This window comes from Ranitomeya variabilis, chromosome 5, assembly GCF_051348905.1.
Source record: "Ranitomeya variabilis isolate aRanVar5 chromosome 5, aRanVar5.hap1, whole genome shotgun sequence".
Taxonomy (NCBI): domain Eukaryota; kingdom Metazoa; phylum Chordata; class Amphibia; order Anura; family Dendrobatidae; genus Ranitomeya; species Ranitomeya variabilis.
The window spans coordinates 448,980,549-449,005,181 of record NC_135236.1 but is presented as its reverse complement, the minus strand read 5'-3'; the positions used below and the strand labels follow the sequence as shown (position 1 = coordinate 449,005,181).

General features: G+C 53.6%; 1 long non-coding RNA gene across 2 annotated transcripts in view; it reads right to left on the bottom strand.

The window, feature by feature from the left end:
• Window positions 1–1,376: 1,376 nt before the first annotated feature.
• Window positions 1,377–24,633, bottom strand: part of LOC143776232 (uncharacterized) — an 83,402-nt gene continuing 60,145 nt past the window's right edge. For both annotated transcript variants that reach the window (XR_013215792.1, XR_013215791.1), the window contains one exon: window positions 1,377–1,499. This is a non-coding gene — a long non-coding RNA (uncharacterized LOC143776232). The remainder of the gene's footprint in view (window positions 1,500–24,633) is intronic.

Genomic DNA, 24,633 nt, shown 5'->3' with positions numbered 1-24,633 from the left:
TGTCTGCGGTCTGTGTTCCGGAGCATCATGGAAGGCGCAGATTAGTTTAGCCATTAGGATACATTTTTACTATTTGTGAACATTTTTTGGTCTCTTGTTGCACTTGAACACCTTTACCCATGCTGAATACTTACTATCTTGTGTCAGGGTACTATTGTCCTTACATTATCCTAGTCTGTTTATGTATTGTGTATTATTTCTAATAAATTAACATTGTGAATACTTTGGACTTTTTGCTCCAATTTTCTTATGTTTTATATTATGGTTAGGAGTGTCCTTTTGGTGTACCTTTGAGACACCCACATGGGTTTGGATCTCTGTGGCACCCCTTTACTTATGCTGTCCTGTATGGTATACGTTTACTTAAGAAAGGCCTGTTGGCATGTTGGACGGAGAGACTTTGTTCACTTCTTAGAAGTGATGACTTTTTTTTTTGTTCGTTTCATTTTTCCTCTTCCCAACCTTAGCGCTGGTTGCGCATATGTGACAGATATAAGTCTGTGGTGCCCATGTTAAAATGATTATTCTTAATGCACGTATAGTGTGTGTATAATACAGAGAGGTGAGAGCATCAGTGTATATATGCATGTAGAGTGTATTTGATGCATATAGTGTGTTTAAGTATATAGGTACAGAAAGGCGAATGCATGGGTGTAAGGCCAGGGTCACACTTGCGTGTGCAATACAAGAAACTCGCATGAGTCTCTGGCATCAATACCCGGCACTGCCGCCAAAACTCGGAAAAGCGGCTTCAGCTGCATAGAAATATATACTCCAGTCCTGAGTGCCGGGTATTGATGCGTTTCTCACATTGCACACACAAGTGTGACCCTGGACTAATAGCGTGTGTACATATAGTGCATATGCAGTCTATATAGTATGTGTTTATATGCTATAGAAACATTACTGATAGAGACCATAGATTGCGAGCCCTGAGTGTTGGTGATATATGTACAGCGCTATGGAATTAATGGTGAACACATTTTATTTCACTTATAGCACAATAATCCGATAGTGCTGCACATATATTAACACATAGTGATGAGGGCCCAATGCCATCATAGCTGGAGGGTGGTGACGACACAATGTGGCTGGGTTCTGTGGTGCCGGCCACCTAGCATCCCCCCGCGTACACTTTCAGTTACCGTTAGCAGGGTGGAGACAGCCCGACAAGTGCCGCTGCTGAGGGTGTGTGGGTCTTTCCCAGATATCCCTGCACTACCCTGGATGCTAAATTGCAGCATCTGGGCTCAGGATAGTGCATCTTCCTAACAATGCATTTATTATCAGTACTAATAGATCTATTTGGCCATATTTGGCATCTGAATATATTCAATCAACACTTTCCCCCACCAATATACTAGAGGCAAACAAAATCATGTCAAACTTTTTATTTGTGGGAAAAAGTGATGAGGCCGAGGCAAAATACATTATCACAAAAACAAAATAAGAAAAAAAACTGCTTTAAAATGTAACAAATTCCAATCTCTGCTTTCAACCTGTGGAAAGAGAAAAAATCAAATTAAACATAATGCACAATGCAGAATACTATAAAAGTAAATAACGTGAGCTTGGTATTATAGTACAGAAAGGTGAAGGCTCCCTGTGAGAGGGTGTCAGGGGCAGGGAATGCTGGCCCAGAGTGGCAGGGAATGCTGGCCCAGAGTGGCAGGGAATGCTGGACAAAAGTGGCAGGGAATGCTGGCTCTGATGGGCAGAGAATGCTGGCTCTGATGGGCAGAGAATGCTGGCTCTGATGGGCAGAGAATGCTGGCCTCAAATGGCAGGGAATGCTGGCTCTGATGGGCAGAGAATGCTGGCTCTGATGGGCAGAGAATGCTGGCCTCAAATGGCAGGGAATGCTGGCTCTGATGGGCAGAGAATGCTGGCCTCAAATGGCAGGGAATGCTGGCTCTGATGGGCAGAGAATACTTGCCTCAAATGGCAGGGAATGCTGGCTCTGATGGGCAGAGAATGCTGGCTCTGATGGGCAGAGAATGCTGGCTCTGATGGGCAGAGAATGCTGGCCTCAAATGGCAGGGAATGCTGGCTCTGATGGGCAGAGAATGCTGGCCTCAAATGGCAGGGAATGCTGGCTCTGATGGGCAGAGAATACTTGCCTCAAATGGCAGGGAATGCTGGCTCTGATGGGCAGAGAATGCTGGCTCTGATGGGCAGAGAATGCTGGCCTCAAATGGCAGGGAATGCTGGCTCTGATGGGCAGAGAATGCTGGCTCTGATGGGCAGAGAATGCTGGCTCTGATGGGCAGAGAATGCTGGCTCTGATGGGCAGAGAATGCTGGCCTCAAATGGCAGGGAATGCTGGCTCTGATGGGCAGAGAATGCTGGCCTCAAATGGCAGGGAATGCTGGCTCTGATGGGCAGAGAATGCTGGCTCTGATGGGCAGAGAATGCTGGCCTCAAATGGCAGGGAATGCTGGCTCTGATGGGCAGAGAATGCTGGCCTCAAATGGCAGGGAATGCTGGCTCTGATGGGCAGAGAATGCTGGCTCTGATGGGCAGAGAATACTTGCCTCAAATGGCAGGGAATGCTGGCTCTGATGGGCAGAGAATGCTGGCTCTGATGGGCAGAGAATACTTGCCTCAAATGGCAGGGAATGCTGGCTCTGATGGGCAGAGAATGCTGGCTCTGATGGGCAGAGAATGCTGGCTCTGATGGGCAGAGAATACTTGCCTCAAATGGCAGGGAATGCTGGCTCTGATGGGCAGAGAATACTTGCCTCAAATGGCAGGGAATGCTGGCTCTGATGGGCAGAGAATACTTGCCTCAAATGGCAGGGAATGCTGGCTCTGATGGGCAGAGAATGCTGGCTCTGATGGGCAGAGAATACTTGCCTCAAATGGCAGGGAATGCTGGCTCTGATGGGCAGAGAATGCTGGCCTCAAATGGCAGGGAATGCTGGCTCTGATGGGCAGAGAATACTTGCCTCAAATGGCAGGGAATGCTGGCTCTGATGGGCAGAGAATGCTGGCCTCAAATGGCAGGGAATGCTGGCTCTGATGGGCAGAGAATGCTGGCTCTGATGGGCAGAGAATACTTGCCTCAAATGGCAGAGAATGCTGGCTCTGATGGGCAGAGAATGCTGGCTCTGATGGGCAGAGAATGCTGGCCTCAAATGGCAGGGAATGCTGGCTCTGATGGGCAGAGAATGCTGGCCTCAAATGGCAGGGAATGCTGGCTCTGATGGGCAGAGAATGCTGGCTCTGATGGGCAGAGAATGCTGGCCTCAAATGGCAGGGAATGCTGGCTCTGATGGGCAGAGAATGCTGGCCTCAAATGGCAGGGAATGCTGGCTCTGATGGGCAGAGAATGCTGGCTCTGATGGGCAGAGAATACTTGCCTCAAATGGCAGGGAATGCTGGCTCTGATGGGCAGAGAATGCTGGCTATGATGGGCAGAGAATACTTGCCTCAAATGGCAGGGAATGCTGGCTCTGATGGGCAGAGAATGCTGGCTCTGATGGGCAGAGAATGCTGGCTCTGATGGGCAGAGAATACTTGCCTCAAATGGCAGGGAATGCTGGCTCTGATGGGCAGAGAATACTTGCCTCAAATGGCAGGGAATGCTGGCTCTGATGGGCAGAGAATACTTGCCTCAAATGGCAGGGAATGCTGGCTCTGATGGGCAGAGAATGCTGGCTCTGATGGGCAGAGAATACTTGCCTCAAATGGCAGGGAATGCTGGCTCTGATGGGCAGAGAATGCTGGCCTCAAATGGCAGGGAATGCTGGCTCTGATGGGCAGAGAATACTTGCCTCAAATGGCAGGGAATGCTGGCTCTGATGGGCAGAGAATGCTGGCCTCAAATGGCGGGGAATGCTGGCTCTGATGGGCAGAGAATGCTGGCTCTGATGGGCAGAGAATACTTGCCTCAAATGGCAGGGAATGCTGGCTCTGATGGGCAGAGAATGCTGGCCTCAAATGGCAGGGAATGCTGGCTCTGATGGGCAGAGAATGCTGGCTCTGATGGGCAGAGAATGCTGGCTCTGATGGGCAGAGAATACTTGCCTCAAATGGCAGGGAATGCTGGCTCTGATGGGCAGAGAATGCTGGCTCTGATGGGCAGAGAATGCTGGCTCTGATGGGCAGAGAATACTTGCCTCAAATGGCAGGGAATGCTGGCTCTGATGGGCAGAGAATGCTGGCTCTGATGGGCAGAGAATGCTGGCTCTGATGGGCAGAGAATGCTGGCTCTGATGGGCAGAGAATACTTGCCTCAAATGGCAGGGAATGCTGGCTCTGATGGGCAGAGAATACTTGCCTCAAATGGCAGGGAATGCTGGCTCTGATGGGCAGAGAATGCTGGCTCTGATGGGCAGAGAATGCTGGCTCTGATGGGCAGAGAATGCTGGCCTCAAATAGCAGGGAATGCTGGCTCTGATGGGCAGAGAATGCTGGCCTCAAATGGCAGGGAATGCTGGCTCTGATGGGCAGAGAATACTTGCCTCAAATGGCAGGGAATGCTGGCTCTGATGGGCAGAGAATGCTGGCTCTGATGGGCAGAGAATGCTGGCCTCAAATGGCAGGGAATGCTGGCTCTGATGGGCAGAGAATGCTGGCTCTGATGGGCAGGGAATGCTGGCTCTGATGGGCAGAGAATGTTGGCTCTGATGGGCAGAGAATGCTGGCTCTGATGGGCAGAGAATGCTGGCCTCAAATGGCAGGGAATGCTGGCTCTGATGGGCAGAGAATGCTGGCCTCAAATGGCAGGGAATGCTGGCTCTGATGGGCAGAGAATGCTGGCCTCAAATGGCAGGGAATGCTGGCTCTGATGGGCAGAGAATGCTGGCTCTGATGGGCAGAGAATGCTGGCCTCAAATGGCAGGGAATGCTGGCTCTGATGGGCAGAGAATGCTGGCCTCAAATGGCAGGGAATGCTGGCTCTGATGGGCAGAGAATGCTGGCTCTGATGGGCAGAGAATGCTGGCCTCAAATGGCAGGGAATGCTGGCTCTGATGGGCAGAGAATACTTGCCTCAAATGGCAGGGAATGCTGGCTCTGATGGGCAGAGAATGCTGGCCTCAAATGGCAGGGAATGCTGGCTCTGATGGGCAGAGAATGCTGGCTCTGATGGGCAGAGAATACTTGCCTCAAATGGCAGGGAATGCTGGCTCTGATGGGCAGAGAATGCTGGCTCTGATGGGCAGAGAATACTTGCCTCAAATGGCAGGGAATGCTGGCTCTGATGGGCATAGGATGCTGGCTCTGATGGGCAGAGAATGCTGGCTCTGATGGGCAGAGAATACTTGCCTCAAATGGCAGGGAATGCTGGCTCTGATGGGCAGAGAATGCTGGCCTCAAATGGCAGGGAATGCTGGCTCTGATGGGCAGAGAATGCTGGCTCTGATGGGCAGAGAATACTTGCCTCAAATGGCAGGGAATGCTGGCTCTGATGGGCAGAGAATACTTGCCTCAAATGGCAGGGAATGCTGGCTCTGATGGGCAGAGAATACTTGCCTCAAATGGCAGGGAATGCTGGCTCTGATGGGCAGAGAATACTTGCCTCAAATGGCAGGGAATGCTGGCTCTGATGGGCAGAGAATGCTGGCTCTGATGGGCAGAGAATACTTGCCTCAAATGGCAGGGAATGCTGGCTCTGATGGGCAGAGAATGCTGGCCTCAAATGGCAGGGAATGCTGGCTCTGATGGGCAGAGAATACTTGCCTCAAATGGCAGGGAATGCTGGCTCTGATGGGCAGAGAATGCTGGCCTCAAATGGCAGGGAATGCTGGCTCTGAAGGGCAGAGAATGCTGGCTCTGATGGGCAGAGAATACTTGCCTCAAATGGCAGGGAATGCTGGCTCTGATGGGCAGAGAATGCTGGCCTCAAATGGCAGGGAATGCTGGCTCTGATGGGCAGAGAATGCTGGCTCTGATGGGCAGAGAATGCTGGCTCTGATGGGCAGAGAATACTTGCCTCAAATGGCAGGGAATGCTGGCTCTGATGGGCAGAGAATGCTGGCTCTGATGGGCAGAGAATACTTGCCTCAAATGGCAGGGAATGCTGGCTCTGATGGGCAGAGAATACTTGCCTCAAATGGCAGGGAATGCTGGCTCTGATGGGCAGAGAATACTTGCCTCAAATGGCAGGGAATGCTGGCTCTGATGGGCAGAGAATGCTGGCTCTGATGGGCAGAGAATACTTGCCTCAAATGGCAGGGAATGCTGGCTCTGATGGGCAGAGAATACTTGCCTCAAATGGCAGGGAATGCTGGCTCTGATGGGCAGAGAATGCTGGCTCTGATGGGCAGAGAATGCTGGCCTCAAATGGCAGGGAATGCTGGCTCTGATGGGCAGAGAATACTTGCCTCAAATGGCAGGGAATGCTGGCTCTGATGGGCAGAGAATGCTGGCTCTGATGGGCAGAGAATACTTGCCTCAAATGGCAGGGAATGCTGGCTCTGATGGGCAGAGAATACTTGCCTCAAATGGCAGGGAATGCTGGCTCTGATGGGCAGAGAATGCTGGCTCTGATGGGCAGAGAATACTTGCCTTAAATGGCAGGGAATGCTGGCTCTGATGGGCAGAGAATGCTGGCCTCAAATGGCAGGGAATGCTGGCTCTGATGGGCAGAGAATGCTGGCTCTGATGGGCAGAGAATGCTGGCTCTGATGGGCAGAGAATACTTGCCTCAAATGGCAGGGAATGCTGGCTCTGATGGGCAGAGAATGCTGGCCTCAAATGGCAGGGAATGCTGGCTCTGATGGGCAGAGAATACTTGCCTCAAATGGCAGGGAATGCTGGCTCTGATGGGCAGAGAATGCTGGCTCTGATGGGCAGAGAATACTTGCCTCAAATGGCAGGGAATGCTGGCTCTGATGGGCAGAGAATGCTGGCCTCAAATGGCAGGGAATGCTGGCTCTGATGGGCAGAGAATACTTGCCTCAAATGGCAGGGAATGCTGGCTCTGATGGGCAGAGAATGCTGGCCTCAAATGGCAGGGAATGCTGGCTCTGATGGGCAGAGAATGCTGGCTCTGATGGGCAGGGAATGCTGGCTCTGATGGGCAGGGAATACTTGCCTCAAATGGCAGGGAATGCTGCCTCTGATGGGCAGAGAATGCTGGCTCTGATGGGCAGAGAATACTTGCCTCAAATGGCAGGGAATGCTGGCTCTGATGGGCAGAGAATGCTGGCTCTGATGGGCAGAGAATACTTGCCTCAAATGGCAGGGAATGCTGGCTCTGATGGGCAGAGAATGCTGGCTCTGATGGGCAGAGAATACTTGCCTCAAATGGCAGGGAATGCTGGCTCTGATGGGCAGAGAATGCTGGCCTCAAATGGCAGGGAATGCTGGCTCTGATGGGCAGAGAATGCTGGCTCTGATGGGCAGAGAATACTTGCCTCAAATGGCAGGGAATGCTGGCTCTGATGAGCAGAGAATGCTGGCCTCAAATGGCAGGGAATGCTGGCTCTGATGGGCAGAGAATGCTGGCTCTGATGGGCAGAGAATACTTGCCTCAAATGGCAGGGAATGCTGGCTCTGATGGGCAGAGAATGCTGGCCTCAAATGGCAGGGAATGCTGGCTCTGATGGGCAGAGAATACTTGCCTCAAATAGCAGGGAATGCTGGCTCTGATGGGCAGAGAATGCTGGCTCTGATGGGCAGAGAATACTTGCCTCAAATGGCAGGGAATGCTGGCTCTGATGGGCAGAGAATGCTGGCCTCAAATGGCAGGGAATGCCGGCTCTGATGGGCGGAAAAAATGCTGGCTCTGATGGGCAGAGAATGCTGGCTCTGATGGGCAGAGAATACTTGCCTCAAATGGCAGGGAATTCTGGCTCTGATGGGCAGAGAATGCTGGCCTCAAATGGCAGGGAATGCTGGCTCTGATGGGCAGAGAATGCTGGCTCTGATGGGCAGAGAATGCTGGCTCTGATGGGCAGAGAATGCTGGCCTCAAATGGCAGGGAATGCTGGCTCTGATGGGCAGAGAATGCTGGCTCTGATGGGCAGAGAATACTTGCCTCAAATGGCAGGGAATGCTGGCTCTGATGGGCAGAGAATACTTGCCTCAAATGGCAGGGAATGCTGGCTCTGATGGGCAGAGAATACTTGCCTCAAATGGCAGGGAATGCTGGCTCTGATGGGCAGAGAATGCTGGCTCTGATGGGCAGAGAATACTTGCCTCAAATGGCAGGGAATGCTGGCTCTGATGGGCAGAGAATACTTGCCTCAAATGGCAGGGAATGCTGGCTCTGATGGGCAGAGAATACTTGCCTCAAATGGCAGGGAATGCTGGCTCTGATGGGCAGAGAATGCTGGCCTCAAATGGCAGGGAATGCTGGCTCTGATGGGCAGAGAATGCTGGCTCTGATGGGCAGAGAATGCTGGCTCTGATGGGCAGAGAATACTTGCCTCAAATGGCAGGGAATGCTGGCTCTGATGGGCAGAGAATGCTGGCCTCAAATGGCAGGGAATGCTGGCTCTGATGGGCAGAGAATGCTGGCTCTGATGGGCAGAGAATGCTGGCTCTGATGGGCAGAGAATACTTGCCTCAAATGGCAGGGAATGCTGGCTCTGACGGGCAGAGAATGCTGGCCTCAAATGGCAGGGAATGCTGGCTCTGATGGGCAGAGAATACTTGCCTCAAATGGCAGGGAATGCTGGCTCTGATGGGCAGAGAATGCTGGCCTCAAATGGCAGGGAATGCTGGCTCTGATGGGCAGAGAATGCTGGCTCTGATGGGCAGGGAATGCTGGCTCTGATGGGCAGGGAATGCTGGCCTCAAATGGCAGGGAATGCTGCCTCTGATGGGCAGAGAATACTTGCCTCAAATGGCAGGGAATGCTGGCTCTGATGGGCAGAGAATGCTGGCTCTGATGGGCAGAGAATACTTGCCTCAAATGGCAGGGAATGCTGGCTCTGATGGGCAGAGAATGCTGGCTCTGATGGGCAGAGAATACTTGCCTCAAATGGCAGGGAATGCTGGCTCTGATGGGCAGAGAATGCTGGCCTCAAATGGCAGGGAATGCTGGCTCTGATGGGCAGAGAATGCTGGCTCTGATGGGCAGAGAATACTTGCCTCAAATGGCAGGGAATGCTGGCTCTGATGGGCAGAGAATGCTGGCCTCAAATGGCAGGGAATGCTGGCTCTGATGGGCAGAGAATACTTGCCTCAAATGGCAGGGAATGCTGGCTCTGATGGGCAGAGAATGCTGGCTCTGATGGGCAGAGAATGCTGGCTCTGATGGGCAGAGAATACTTGCCTCACATGGCAGGGAATGCTGGCTCTGATGGGCAGAGAATGCTGGCCTCAAATGGCAGGGAATGCTGGCTCTGATGGGCAGAGAATGCTGGCTCTGATGGGCAGAGAATACTTGCCTCAAATGGCAGGGAATGCTGGCTCTGATGGGCAGAGAATGCTGGCCTCAAATGGCAGGGAATGCTGGCTCTGATGGGCAGAGAATACTTGCCTCAAATGGCAGGGAATGCTGGCTCTGATGGGCAGAGAATGCTGGCCTCAAATGGCAGGGAATGCTGGCTCTGATGGGCAGAGAATGCTGGCTCTGATGGGCAGGGAATGCTGGCTCTGATGGGCAGAGAATACTTGCCTCAAATGGCAGGGAATGCTGGCTCTGATGGGCAGAGAATGCTGGCCTCAAATGGCAGGGAATGCTGGCTCTGATGGGCAGAGAATGCTGGCTCTGATGGGCAGAGAATACTTGCCTCAAATGGCAGGGAATGCTGGCTCTGATGGGCAGAGAATGCTGGCTCTGATGGGCAGAGAATGCTGGCTCTGATGGGCAGAGAATACTTGCCTCAAGTGGCAGGGAATGCTGGCTCTGATGGGCAGAGAATGCTGGCCTCAAATGGCAGGGAATGCTGGCTCTGATGCGCAGAGAATGCTGGCTCTGATGGGCAGAGAATACTTGCCTCAAATGGCAGGGAATGCTGGCTCTGATGGGCAGAGAATGCTGGCTCTGATGGGCAGAGAATACTTGCCTCAAATGGCAGGGAATGCTGGCTCTGATGGGCAGAGAATGCTGGCTCTGATGGGCAGGGAATGCTGGCTCTGATGGGCAGAGAATACTTGCCTCAAATGGCAGGGAATGCTGCCTCTGATGGGCAGAGAATGCTGGCTCTGATGGGCAGAGAATACTTGCCTCAAATGGCAGGGAATGCTGGCTCTGATGGGCAGAGAATGCTGGCTCTGATGGGCAGAGAATACTTGCCTCAAATGGCAGGGAATGCTGGCTCTGATGGGCAGAGAATACTTGCCTCAAATGGCAGGGAATGCTGGCTCTGATGGGCAGAGAATGCTGGCCTCAAATGGCAGGGAATGCTGGCTCTGATGGGCAGAGAATGCTGGCTCTGATGGGCAGAGAATACTTGCCTCAAATGGCAGGGAATGCTGGCTCTGATGGGCAGAGAATGCTGGCCTCAAATGGCAGGGAATGCTGGCTCTGATGGGCAGAGAATGCTGGCTCTGATGGGCAGAGAATGCTGGCTCTGATGGGCAGAGAATGCTGGCTCTGATGGGCAGAGAATGCTGGCTCTGATGGGCAGAGAATACTTGCCTCAAATGGCAGGGAATGCAGGCTCTGATGGGCAGAGAATACTTGCCTCAAATGGCAGGGAATGCTGGCTCTGATGGGCAGAGAATACTTGCCTCAAATGGCAGGGAATGCTGGCTCTGATGGGCAGAGAATGCTGGCTCTGATGGGCAGAGAATACTTGCCTCAAATGGCAGGGAATGCTGGCTCTGATGGGCAGGGAATGCTGGCTCTGATGGGCAGAGAATGCTGGCTCTGATGGGCAGAGAATGCTGGCTCTGATGGGCAGAGAATACTTGCCTCAAATGGCAGGGAATGCTGGCTCTGATGGGCAGAGAATACTTGCCTCAAATGGCAGGGAATGCTGGCTCTGATGGGCAGAGAATACTTGCCTCAAATGGCAGGGAATGCTGGCTCTGATGGGCAGAGAATGCTGGCTCTGATGGGCAGAGAATGCTGGCTCTGATGGGCAGAGAATACTTGCCTCAAATGGCAGGGAATGCTGGCTCTGATGGGCAGGGAATGCAGGCTCTGATGGGCAGAGAATGCTGGCTCTGATGGGCAGAGAATGCTGGCTCTGATGGGCAGAGAATACTTGCCTCAAATGGCAGAGAATGCTGGCTCTGATGGGCAGAGAATGCTGGCTCTGATGGGCAGAGAATGCTGGCTCTGATGGGCAGAGAATACTTGCCTCAAATGGCAGGGAATGCTGGCTCTGATGGGCAAAGAATGCTGGCCTCAAATGGCAGGGAATGCTGGCTCTGATGGGCAGAGAATACTTGCCTCAAATGGCAGGGAATGCTGGCTCTGATGGGCAGAGAATGCTGGCTCTGATGGGCAGAGAATACTTGCCTCAAATGGCAGGGAATGCTGGCTCTGATGGGCAGAGAATACTTGCCTCAAATGGCAGGGAATGCTGGCTCTGATGGGCAGAGAATGCTGGCTCTGATGGGCAGAGAATGCTGGCTCTGATGGGCAGAGAATGCTGGCTCTGATGGGCAGAGAATACTTGCCTCAAATGGCAGGGAATGCTGGCTCTGATGGGCAGAGAATGCTGGCTCTGATGGGCAGAGAATGCTGGCCTCAAATGGCAGAGAATGCTGGCTCTGATGGGCAGAGAATGCTGGCTCTGATGGGCAGAGAATGCTGGCCTCAAATGGCAGAGAATGCTGGCTCTGATGGGCAGAGAATGCTGGCTCTGATGGGCAGAGAATACTTGCCTCAAATGGCAGGGAATGCTGGCTCTGATGGGCAGAGAATGCTGGCCTCAAATGGCAGGGAATGCTGGCTCTGATGGGCAGAGAATGCGGGCTCTGATGGGCAGAGAATACTTGCCTCAAATGGCAGGGAATGCTGGCTCTGATGGGCAGAGAATGTTGGCCTAAAATGGCAGAGAATGCTGGCTCTGATGGGCAGAGAATGCTGGCTCTGATGGGCAGAGAATGCTGGCCTCAAATGGCAGAGAATGCTGGCTCTGATGGGCAGAGAATACTTGCCTCAAATGGCAGGGAATGCTGGCTCTGATGGGCAGAGAATGCTGGCTCTGATGGGCAGAGAATACTTGCCTCAAATGGCAGGGAATGCTGGCTCTGATGGGCAGAGAATGCTGGCTCTGATGGGCAGAGAATACTTGCCTCAAATGGCAGGGAATGCTGGCTCTGATGGGCAGAGAATACTTGCCTCAAATGGCAGGGAATGCTGGCTCTGATGGGCAGAGAATACTTGCCTCAAATGGCAGGGAATGCTGGCTCTGATGGGCAGAGAATGCTGGCTCTGATGGGCAGAGAATACTTGCCTCAAATGGCAGGGAATGCTGGCTCTGATGGGCAGAGAATGCTGGCCTCAAATGGCAGGGAATGCTGGCTCTGATGGGCAGAGAATGCTGGCTCTGATGGGCAGAGAATGCTGGCTCCGATGGGCAGAGAATACTTGCCTCAAATGGCAGGGAATGCTGGCTCTGATGGGCAGAGAATGCTGGCCTCAAATGGCAGGGAATGCTGGCTCTGATGGGCAGAGAATGCTGGCTCTGATGGGCAGAGAATGCTGGCTCTGATGGGCAGAGAATACTTGCCTCAAATGGCAGGGAATGCTGGCTCTGATGGGCAGAGAATGCTGGCCTCAAATGGCAGGGAATGCTGGCTCTGATGGGCAGAGAATACTTGCCTCAAATGGCAGGGAATGCTGGCTCTGATGGGCAGAGAATGCTGGCCTCAAATGGCAGGGAATGCTGGCTCTGATGGGCAGAGAATGCTGGCTCTGATGGGCAGGGAATGCTGGCTCTGATGGGCAGAGAATACTTGCCTCAAATGGCAGGGAATGCTGCCTCTGATGGGCAGAGAATGCTGGCCTCAAATGGCAGGGAATGCTGCCTCTGATGGGCAGAGAATACTTGCCTCAAATGGCAGGGAATGCTGGCTCTGATGGGCAGAGAATGCTGGCTCTGATGGGCAGAGAATACTTGCCTCAAATGGCAGGGAATGCTGGCTCTGATGGGCAGAGAATACTTGCCTCAAATGGCAGGGAATGCTGGCTCTGATGGGCAGAGAATGCTGGCCTCAAATGGCAGGGAATGCTGGCTCTGATGGGCAGAGAATGCTGGCTCTGATGGGCAGAGAATACTTGCCTCAAATGGCAGGGAATGCTGGCTCTGATGGGCAGAGAATGCTGGCCTCAAATGGCAGGGAATGCTGGCTCTGATGGGCAGAGAATACTTGCCTCAAATGGCAGGGAATGCTGGCTCTGATGGGCAGAGAATGCTGGCTCTGATGGGCAGAGAATGCTGGCTCTGATGGGCAGAGAATACTTGCCTCAAATGGCAGGGAATGCTGGCTCTGATGGGCAGAGAATGCTGGCCTCAAATGGCAGGGAATGCTGGCTCTGATGGGCAGAGAATGCTGGCTCTGATGGGCAGAGAATACTTGCCTCAAATGGCAGGGAATGCTGGCTCTGATGGGCAGAGAATGCTGGCTCTGATGGGCAGAGAATGCTGGCTCTGATGGGCAGAGAATACTTTCCTCAAATGGCAGGGAATGCTGGCTCTGATGGGCAGAGAATGCTGGCCTCAAATGGCAGGGAATGCTGGCTCTGATGGGCAGAGAATGCTGGCTCTGATGGGCAGAGAATGCTGGCTCTGATGGGCAGAAAATGCTGGCCTCAAATGGCAGGGAATGCTGGCTCTGATGGGCAGAGAATACTTGCCTCAAATGGCAGGGAATGCTGGCTCTGATGGGCAGAGAATACTTGCCTCAAATGGCAGGGAATGCTGGCTCTGATGGGCAGAGAATGCTGGCCTCAAATGGCAGGGAATGCTGGCTCTGATGCGCAGAGAATGCTGGCTCTGATGGGCAGAGAATACTTGCCTCAAATGGCAGGGAATGCTGGCTCTGATGGGCAGAGAATGCTGGCTCTGATGGGCAGAGAATACTTGCCTCAAATGGCAGGCAATGCTGGCTCTGATGGGCAGAGAATGCTGGCTCTGATGGGCAGGGAATGCTGGCTCTGATGGGCAGAGAATACTTGCCTCAAATGGCAGGGAATGCTGCCTCTGATGGGCAGAGAATGCTGGCTCTGATGGGCAGAGAATACTTGCCTCAAATGGCAGGGAATGCTGGCTCTGATGGGCAGAGAATACTTGCCTCAAATGGCACGGAATGCTGGCTCTGATGGGCAGAGAATGCTGGCCTCAAATGGCAGGGCATGCTGGCTCTGATGGGCAGAGAATGCTGGCTCTGATGGGCAGAGAATACTTGCCTCAAATGGCAGGGAATGCTGGCTCTGATGGGCAGAGAATGCTGGCCTCAAATGGCAGGGAATGCTGGCTCTGATGGGCAGAGAATGCTGGCTCTGATGGGCAGAGAATGCTGGCTCTGATGGGCAGAGAATGCTGGCTCTGATGGGCAGAGAATGCTGGCTCTGATGGGCAGAGAATACTTGCCTCAAATGGCAGGGAATGCTGGCTCTGATGGGCAGAGAATACTTGCCTCAAATGGCAGGGAATGCTGGCTCTGATGGGCAGAGAATACTTGCCTCAAATGGCAGGGAATGCTGGCTCTGATGGGCAGAGAATGCTGGCTCTGATGGGCAGAGAATGCTGGCTCTGATGGGCAGAGAATACTTGCCTCAAATGGCAGGGAATGCTGGCTCTGATGGGCAGGGAATGCTGGCTCTGATGGGCAGAGAATGCTGGCTCTGATGGGCAGAGAATGCTGGCTCTGATGGGCAGAGAATACTTGCCTCAAATGGCAGGGAATGCTGGCTCTGATGGGCAGAGAATACTTGCCTCAAATGGCAGGGAATGCTGGCTCTGATGGGCAGAGAATACTTGCCTCAAATGGCAGGGAATGCTGGCTCTGATGGGCAGAGAATGCTGGCTCTGATGGGCAGAGAATGCTGGCTCTGATGGGCAGAGAATACTTGCCTCAAATGGCAGGGAATGCTGGCTCTGATGGGCAGGGAATGCTGGCTCTGATGGGCAGAGAATGCTGGCTCTGATGGGCAGAGAATGCTGGCTCTGATGGGCAGAGAATACTTGCCTCAAATGGCAGAGAATGCTGGCTCTGATGGGCAGAGAATGCTGGCTCTGATGGGCAGAGAATGCTGGCTCTGATGGGCAGAGAATACTTGCCTCAAATGGCAGGGAATGCTGGCTCTGATGGGCAGAGAATGCTGGCCTCAAATGGCAGGGAATGCTGGCTCTGATGGGCAGAGAATACTTGCCTCAAATGGCAGAGAATGCTGGCTCTGATGGGCAGAGAATACTTGCCTCAAATGGCAGGGAATGCTGGCTCTGATGGGCAGAGAATACTTGCCTCAAATGGCAGGGAATGCTGGCTCTGATGGGCAGAGAATGCTGGCTCTGATGGGCAGAGAATGCTGGCTCTGATGGGCAGAGAATACTTGCCTCAAATGGCAGGGAATGCTGGCTCTGATGGGCAGAGAATGCTGGCTCTGATGGGCAGAGAATACTTGCCTCAAATGGCAGGGAATGCTGGCTCTGATGGGCAGAGAATGCTGGCCTCAAATGGCAGGGAATGCTGGCTCTGATGGGCAGAGAATGCTGGCCTCAAATGGCAGGGAATGCTGGCTCTGATGGGCAGAGAATGCTGGCTCTGATGGGCAGAGAATACTTGCCTCAAATGGCAGGGAATGCTGGCTCTGATGGGCAGAGAATGCTGGCTCTGATGGGCAGAGAATGCTGGCCTCAAATGGCAGAGAATGTTGGCTCTGATGGGCAGAGAATGCTGGCTCTGATGGGCAGAGAATGCTGGCCTCAAATGGCAGAGAATGCTGGCTCTGATGGGCAGAGAATGCTGGCTCTGATGGGCAGAGAATACTTGCCTCAAATGGCAGGGAATGCTGGCTCTGATGGGCAGAGAATGCTGGCCTCAAATGGCAGGGAATGCTGGCTCTGATGGGCAGAGAATGCGGGCTCTGATGGGCAGAGAATACTTGCCTCAAATGGCAGGGAATGCTGGCTCTGATGGGCAGAGAATGTTGGCCTAAAATGGCAGAGAATGCTGGCTCTGATGGGCAGAGAATGCTGGCTCTGATGGGCAGAGAATGCTGGCCTCAAATGGCAGAGAATGCTGGCTCTGATGGGCAGAGAATACTTGCCTCAAATGGCAGGGAATGCTGGCTCTGATGGGCAGAGAATGCTGGCTCTGATGGGCAGAGAATACTTGCCTCAAATGGCAGGGAATGCTGGCTCTCATGGGCAGAGAATGCTGGCTCTGATGGGCAGAGAATGCTGGCTCTGATGGGCAGGGAATGCTGGCTCTGATGGGCAGAGAATACTTGCCTCAAATGGCAGGGAATGCTGGCTCTGATGGGCAGAGAATGCTGGCTCTGATGGGCAGGGAATGCTGGCTCTGATGGGCAGAGAATACTTGCCTCAAATGGCAGGGAATGCTGGCTCTGATGGGCAGAGAATGCTGGCTCTGATGGGCAGAGAATACTTGCCTCAAATGGCAGGGAATGCTGGCTCTGATGGGCAGAGAATGCTGGCTCTGATGGGCAGAGAATACTTGCCTCAAATGGCAGGGAATGCTGGCTCTGATGGGCAGAGAATGCTGGCCTCAAATGGCAGGGAATGCTGGCTCTGATGGGCAGAGAATGCTGGCTCTGATGGGCAGAGAATACTTGCCTCAAATGGCAGGGAATGCTGGCTCTGATGAGCAGAGAATGCTGGCCTCAAATGGCAGGGAATGCTGGCTCTGATGGGCAGAGAATGCTGGCTCTGATGGGCAGAGAATACTTGCCTCAAATGGCAGGGAATGCTGGCTCTGATGGGCAGAGAATGCTGGCTCTGATGGGCAGAGAATACTTGCCTCAAATGGCAGGGAATGCTGGCTCTGATGGGCAGAGAATGCTGGCCTCAAATGGCAGGGAATGCTGGCTCTGATGGGCAGAGAATGCTGGCTCTGATGGGCAGAGAATACTTGCCTCAAATGGCAGGGAATGCTGGCTCTGATGGGCAGAGAATGCTGGCCTCAAATGGCAGGGAATGCTGGCTCTGATGGGCAGAGAATGCTGGCTCTGATGGGCAGAGAATACTTGCCTCAAATGGCAGGGAATGCTGGCTCTGATGGGCAGAGAATGCTGGCCTCAAATGGCAGGGAATGCTGGCTCTGATGGGCAGAGAATACTTGCCTCAAATGGCAGGGAATGCTGGCTCTGATGGGCAGAGAATGCTGGCTCTGATGGGCAGAGAATGCTGGCTCTGATGGGCAGAGAATACTTGCCTCAAATGGCAGGGAATGCTGGCTCTGATGGGCAGAGAATGCTGGCCTCAAATGGCAGGGAATGCTGGCTCTGATGGGCAGAGAATGCTGGCTCTGATGGGCAGAGAATACTTGCCTCAAATGGCAGGGAATGCTGGCTCTGATGGGCAGAGAATGCTGGCTCTGATGGGCAGAAAATGCTGGCTCTGATGGGCAGAGAATACTTGCCTCAAATGGCAGGGAATGCTGGCTCTGATGGGCAGAGAATGCTGGCCTCAAATGGCAGGGAATGCTGGCTCTGATGGGCAGAGAATGCTGGCTCTGATGGGCAGAGAATGCTGGCCTCAAATGGCAGGGAATGCTGGCTCTGATGGGCAGAGAATGCTGGCTCTGATGGGCAGAGAATACTTGCCTCAAATGGCAGGGAATGCTGGCTCTCATGGGCAGAGAATGCTGGCTCTGATGGGCAGAGAATGCTGGCTCTGATGGGCAGGGAATGCTGGCTCTGATGGGCAGAGAATACTTGCCTCAAATGGCAGGGAATGCTGGCTCTGATGGGCAGAGAATGCTGGCTCTGATGGGCAGGGAATGCTGGCTCTGATGGGCAGAGAATACTTGCCTCAAATGGCAGGGAATGCTGGCTCTGATGGGCAGAGAATGCTGGCTCTGATGGGCAGAGAATACTTGCCTCAAATGGCAGGGAATGCTGGCTCTGATGGGCAGAGAATGCTGGCTCTGATGGGCAGAGAATACTTGCCTCAAATGGCAGGGAATGCTGGCTCTGATGGGCAGAGAATGCTGGCCTCAAATGGCAGGGAATGCTGGCTCTGATGGGCAGAGAATGCTGGCTCTGATGGGCAGAGAATACTTGCCTCAAATGGCAGGGAATGCTGGCTCTGATGAGCAGAGAATGCTGGCCTCAAATGGCAGGGAATGCTGGCTCTGATGGGCAGAGAATGCTGGCTCTGATGGGCAGAGAATACTTGCCTCAAATGGCAGGGAATGCTGGCTCTCATGGGCAGAGAATGCTGGCTCTGATGGGCAGAGAATGCTGGCTCTGATGGGCAGGGAATGCTGGCTCTGATGGGCAGAGAATACTTGCCTCAAATGGCAGGGAATGCTGCCTCTGATGGGCAGAGAATGCTGGCTCTGATGGGCAGGGAATGCTGGCTCTGATGGGCAGAGAATACTTGCCTCAAATGGCAGGGAATGCTGCCTCTGATGGGCAGAGAATGCTGGCTCTGATGGGCAGAGAATACTTGCCTCAAATGGCAGGGAATGCTGGCTCTGATGGGCAGAGAATGCTGGCTCTGATGGGCAGGGAATGCTGGCTCTGATGGGCAGAGAATACTTGCCTCAAATGGCAGGGAATGCTGCCTCTGATGGGCAGAGAATGCTGGCTCTGATGGGCAGAGAATACTTGCCTCAAATGGCAGGGAATGCTGGCTCTGATGGGCAGAGAATGCTGGCTCTGATGGGCAGAGAATACTTGCCTCAAATGGCAGGGAATGCTGGCTCTGATGGGCAGAGAATGCTGGCCTCAAATGGCAGGGAATGCTGGCTCTGATGGGCAGAGAATGCTGGCTCTGATGGGCAGAGAATGCTGGCGCTGATGGGCAGAAAATGCTGGCCTCAAATGGCAGGGAATGCTGGCTCTGATGGGCAGAGAATACTTGCCTCAAATGGCAGGGAATGCTGGCTCTGATGGGCAGAGAATGCTGGCTCTGATGGGCAGAGAATACTTGCCTCAAATGGCAGGGAATGCTGGCTCTGATGGGCAGAGAATGCTGGCCTCAAATGGCAGGGAATGCTGGCTCTGATGGGCAGAGAATGCTGGCTCTGATGGGCAGAGAATGCTGGCTCTGATGGGCAGAGAATGCTGGCTCTGATGGGCAGAGAATGCTGGCTCTGATGGGCAGAGAATACTTGCCTCAAATGGCAGGGAATGCTGGCTCTGATGGGCAGAGAATACTTGCCTCAAATGGCAGGGAATGCTGGCTCTGATGGGCAGAGAATACTTGCCTCAAATGGCAGGGAATGCTGGCTCTGATGGGCAGAGAATGCTGGCTCTGATGGGCAGAGAATGCTGGCTCTGATGGGCAGAGAATACTTGCCTCAAATGGCAGGGAATGCTGGCTCTGATGGGCAGGGAATGCTGGCTCTGATGGGCAGAGAATGCTGGCTCTGATGGGCAGAGAATACTTGCCTCAAATGGCAGGGAATGCTGGCTCTGATGGGCAGAGAATGCTGGCCTCAAATGGCAGGGAATGCTGGCTCTGATGGGCAGAGAATGCTGGCTCTGATGGGCAGAGAATGCTGGCGCTGATGGGCAGAAAATGCTGGCCTCAAATGGCAGGGAATGCTGGCTCTGATGGGCAGAGAATACTTGCCTCAAATGGCAGGGAATGCTGGCTCTGATGGGCAGAGAATGCTGGCTCTGATGGGCAGAGAATACTTGCCTCAAATGGCAGGGAATGCTGGCTCTGATGGGCAGAGAATGCTGGCCTCAAATGGCAGGGAATGCTGGCTCTGATGGGCAGAGAATGCTGGCTCTGATGGGCAGAGAATGCTGGCTCTGATGGGCAGAGAATGCTGGCTCTGATGGGCAGAGAATGCTGGCTCTGATGGGCAGAGAATACTTGCCTCAAATGGCAGGGAATGCTGGCTCTGATGGGCAGAGAATACTTGCCTCAAATGGCAGGGAATGCTGGCTCTGATGGGCAGAGAATACTTGCCTCAAATGGCAGGGAATGCTGGCTCTGATGGGCAGAGAATGCTGGCTCTGATGGGCAGAGAATACTTGCCTCAAATGGCAGGGAATGCTGGCTCTGATGGGCAGGGAATGCTGGCTCTGATGGGCAGAGAATGCTGGCTCTGATGGGCAGAGAATGCTGGCTCTGATGGGCAGAGAATGCTGGCTCTGATGGGCAGAGAATACTTGCCTCAAATGGCAGGGAATGCTGGCTCTGATGGGCAGAGAATACTTGCCTCAAATGGCAGGGAATGCTGGCTCTGATGGGCAGAGAATACTTGCCTCAAATGGCAGGGAATGCTGGCTCTGATGGGCAGAGAATGCTGGCTCTGATGGGCAGAGAATGCTGGCTCTGATGGGCAGAGAATACTTGCCTCAAATGGCAGGGAATGCTGGCTCTGATGGGCAGGGAATGCTGGCTCTGATGGGCAGAGAATGCTGGCTCTGATGGGCAGAGAATACTTGCCTCAAATGGCAGGGAATGCTGGCTCTGATGGGCAGAGAATGCTGGCCTCAAATGGCAGGGAATGCTGGCTCTGATGGGCAGAGAATGCTGGCTCTGATGGGCAGAGAATGCTGGCGCTGATGGGCAGAAAATGCTGGCCTCAAATGGCAGGGAATGCTGGCTCTGATGGGCAGAGAATACTTGCCTCAAATGGCAGGGAATGCTGGCTCTGATGGGCAGAGAATGCTGGCTCTGATGGGCAGAGAATACTTGCCTCAAATGGCAGGGAATGCTGGCTCTGATGGGCAGAGAATGCTGGCCTCAAATGGCAGGGAATGCTGGCTCTGATGGGCAGAGAATGCTGGCTCTGATGGGCAGAGAATGCTGGCTCTGATGGGCAGAGAATGCTGGCTCTGATGGGCAGAGAATGCTGGCTCTGATGGGCAGAGAATACTTGCCTCAAATGGCAGGGAATGCTGGCTCTGATGGGCAGAGAATACTTGCCTCAAATGGCAGGGAATGCTGGCTCTGATGGGCAGAGAATACTTGCCTCAAATGGCAGGGAATGCTGGCTCTGATGGGCAGAGAATGCTGGCTCTGATGGTCAGAGAATGCTGGCTCTGATGGGCAGAGAATACTTGCCTCAAATGGCAGGGAATGCTGGCTCTGATGGGCAGGGAATGCTGGCTCTGATGGGCAGAGAATGCTGGCTCTGATGGGCAGAGAATGCTGGCTCTGATGGGCAGAGAATACTTGCCTCAAATGGCAGAGAATGCTGGCTCTGATGGGCAGAGAATGCTGGCTCTGATGGGCAGAGAATGCTGGCTCTGATGGGCAGAGAATACTTGCCTCAAATGGCAGGGAATGCTGGCTCTGATGGGCAGAGAATGCTGGCTCTGATGGGCAGAGAATACTTGCCTCAAATGGCAGGGAATGCTGGCTGTGATGGGCAGAGAATGCTGGCTCTGATGGGCAGAGAATACTTGCCTCAAATGGCAGGGAATGCTGGCTCTGATGGGCAGAGAATGCTGGCTCTGATGGGCAGAGAATGCTGGCTCTGATGGGCAGAGAATACTTGCCTCAAATGGCAGGGAATGCTGGCTCTGATGGGCAGAGAATACTTGCCTCAAATGGCAGGGAATGCTGGCTCTGATGGGCAGAGAATGCTGGCCTCAAATGGCAGGGAATGCTGGCTCTGATGGGCAGAGAATGCTGGCCTCAAATGGCAGGGAATGCTGGCTCTGATGGGCAGAGAATGCTGGCTCTGATGGACAGAGAATACTTGCCTCAAATGGCAGGGAATGCTGGCTCTGATGGGCAGAGAATGCTGGCTCTGATGGGCAGAGAATGCTGGCCTCAAATGGCAGAGAATGCTGGCTCTGATGGGCAGAGAATGCTGGCTCTGATGGGCAGAGAATGCTGGCCTCAAATGGCAGAGAATGCTGGCTCTGATGGGCAGAGAATGCTGGCTCTGATGGGCAGAGAATACTTGCCTCAAATGGCAGGGAATGCTGGCTCTGATGGGCAGAGAATGCTGGCCTCAAATGGCAGGGAATGCTGGCTCTGATGGGCAGAGAATGCTGGCTCTGATGGGCAGAGAATACTTGCCTCAAATGGCAGGGAATGCTGGCTCTGATGGGCAGAGAATGTTGGCCTAAAATGGCAGAGAATGCTGGCTCTGATGGGCAGAGAATGCTGGCTCTGATGGGCAGAGAATGCTGGCCTCAAATGGCAGGGAATGCTGGCTCTGATGGGCAGAGAATGCTGGCTCTGATGGGCAGAGAATACTTGCCTCAAATGGCAGGGAATGCTGGCTCTGATGGGCAGAGAATGCTGGCTCTGATGGGCAGAGAATGCTGGCTCTGATGGGCAGGGAATGCTGGCTCTGATGGGCAGAGAATACTTGCCTCAAATGGCAGGGAATGCTGGCTCTGATGGGCAGAGAATGCTGGCTCTGATGGGCAGGGAATGCTGGCTCTGATGGGCAGAGAATACTTGCCTCAAATGGCAGGGAATGCTGGCTCTGATGGGCAGAGAATGCTGGCTCTGATGGGCAGAGAATACTTGCCTCAAATGGCAGGGAATGCTGGCTCTGATGGGCAGAGAATGCTGGCTCTGATGGGCAGAGAATGCTGGCTCTGATGGGCAGAGAATGCTGGCCTCAAATGGCAGGGAATGCTGGCTCTGATGGGCAGAGAATACTTGCCTCAAATGGCAGGGAATGCTGGCTCTGATGGGCAGAGAATGCTGGCTCTGATGGGCAGAGAATGCTGGCTCTGATGGGCAGAGAATGCTGGCCTCAAATGGCAGGGAATGCTGGCTCTGATGGGCAGAGAATACTTGCCTCAAATGGCAGGGAATGCTGGCTCTGATGGGCAGAGAATGCTGGCCTCAAATGGCAGGGAATGCTGGCTCTGATGGGCAGAGAATGCTGGCTCTGATGGGCAGAGAATACTTGCCTCAAATGGCAGGGAATGCTGGCTCTGATGGGCAGAGAATACTTGCCTCAAATGGCAGGGAATGCTGGCTCTGATGGGCAGAGAATACTTGCCTCAAATGGCAGGGAATGCTGGCTCTGATGGGCAAAGAATGCTGGCTCTGATGGGCAGAGAATGCTGGCTCTGATGGGCAGAGAATACTTGCCTCAAATGGCAGGTAATGCTGGCTCTGATGGGCAGAGAATGCTGGCCTCAAATGGCAGGGAATGCTGGCTCTGATGGGCAGAGAATGCTGGCTCTGATGGGCAGAGAATGCTGGCTCTGATGGGCAGAGAATACTTGCCTCAAATGGCAGGGAATGCTGGCTCTGATGGGCAGAGAATGCTGGCCTCAAATGGCAGGGAATGCTGGCTCTGATGGGCAGAGAATACTTGCCTCAAATGGCAGGGAATGCTGGCTCTGATGGGCAGAGAATGCTGGCCTCAAATGGCAGGGAATGCTGGCTCTGATGGGCAGAGAATGCTGGCTCTGATGGGCAGGGAATACTTGCCTCAAATGGCAGGGAATGCTGGCTCTGATGGGCAGAGAATGCTGGCTCTGATGGGCAGAGAATACTTGCCTCAAATGGCAGGGAATGCTGGCTCTGATGGGCAGAGAATGCTGGCTCTGATGGGCAGAGAATACTTGCCTCAAATGGCAGGGAATGCTGGCTCTGATGGGCAGAGAATGCTGGCCTCAAATGGCAGGGAATGCTGGCTCTGATGGGCAGAGAATGCTGGCTCTGATGGGCAGAGAATACTTGCCTCAAATGGCAGGGAATGCTGGCTCTGATGGGCAGAGAATGCTGGCTCTGATGGGCAGAGAATGCTGGCTCTGATGGGCAGAGAATACTTGCCTCAAATGGCAGGGAATGCTGGCTCTGATGGGCAGAGAATGCTGGCCTCAAATGGCAGGGAATGCTGGCTCTGATGGGCAGAGAATGCTGGCTCTGATGGGCAGAGAATGCTGGCTCTGATGGGCAGAGAATGCTGGCCTCAAATGGCAGGGAATGCTGGCTCTGATGGGCAGAGAATACTTGCCTCAAATGGCAGGGAATGCTGGCTCTGATGGGCAGGGAATGCTGGCTCTGATGGGCAGAGAATGCTGGCTCTGATGGGCAGAGAATACTTGCCTCAAATGGCAGGGAATGCTGGCTCTGATGGGCAGAGAATGCTGGCCTCAAATGGCAGGGAATGCTGGCTCTGATGCGCAGAGAATGCTGGCTCTGATGGGCAGAGAATACTTGCCTCAAATGGCAGGGAATGCTGGCTCTGATGGGCAGAGAATGCTGGCTCTGATGGGCAGAGAATACTTGCCTCAAATGGCAGGGAATGCTGGCTCTGATGGGCAGAGAATGCTGGCCTCAAATGGCAGGGAATGCTGGCTCTGATGGGCAGAGAATGCTGGCTCTGATGTGCAGAGAATACTTGCCTCAAATGGCAGGGAATGCTGGCTCTGATGGGCAGAGAATACTTGCCTCAAATGGCAGGGAATGCTGGCTCTGATGGGCAGAGAACACTTGCCTCAAATGGCAGGGAATGCTGGCTCTGATGGGCAGAGAATGCTGGCTCTGATGGGCAGAGAATACTTGCCTCAAATGGCAGGGAATGCTGGCTCTGATGGGCAGAGAATGCTGGCCTCAAATGGCAGGGAATGCTGGCTCTGATGGGCAGAGAATACTTGCCTCAAATGGCAGGGAATGCTGGCTCTGATGGGCAGAGAAT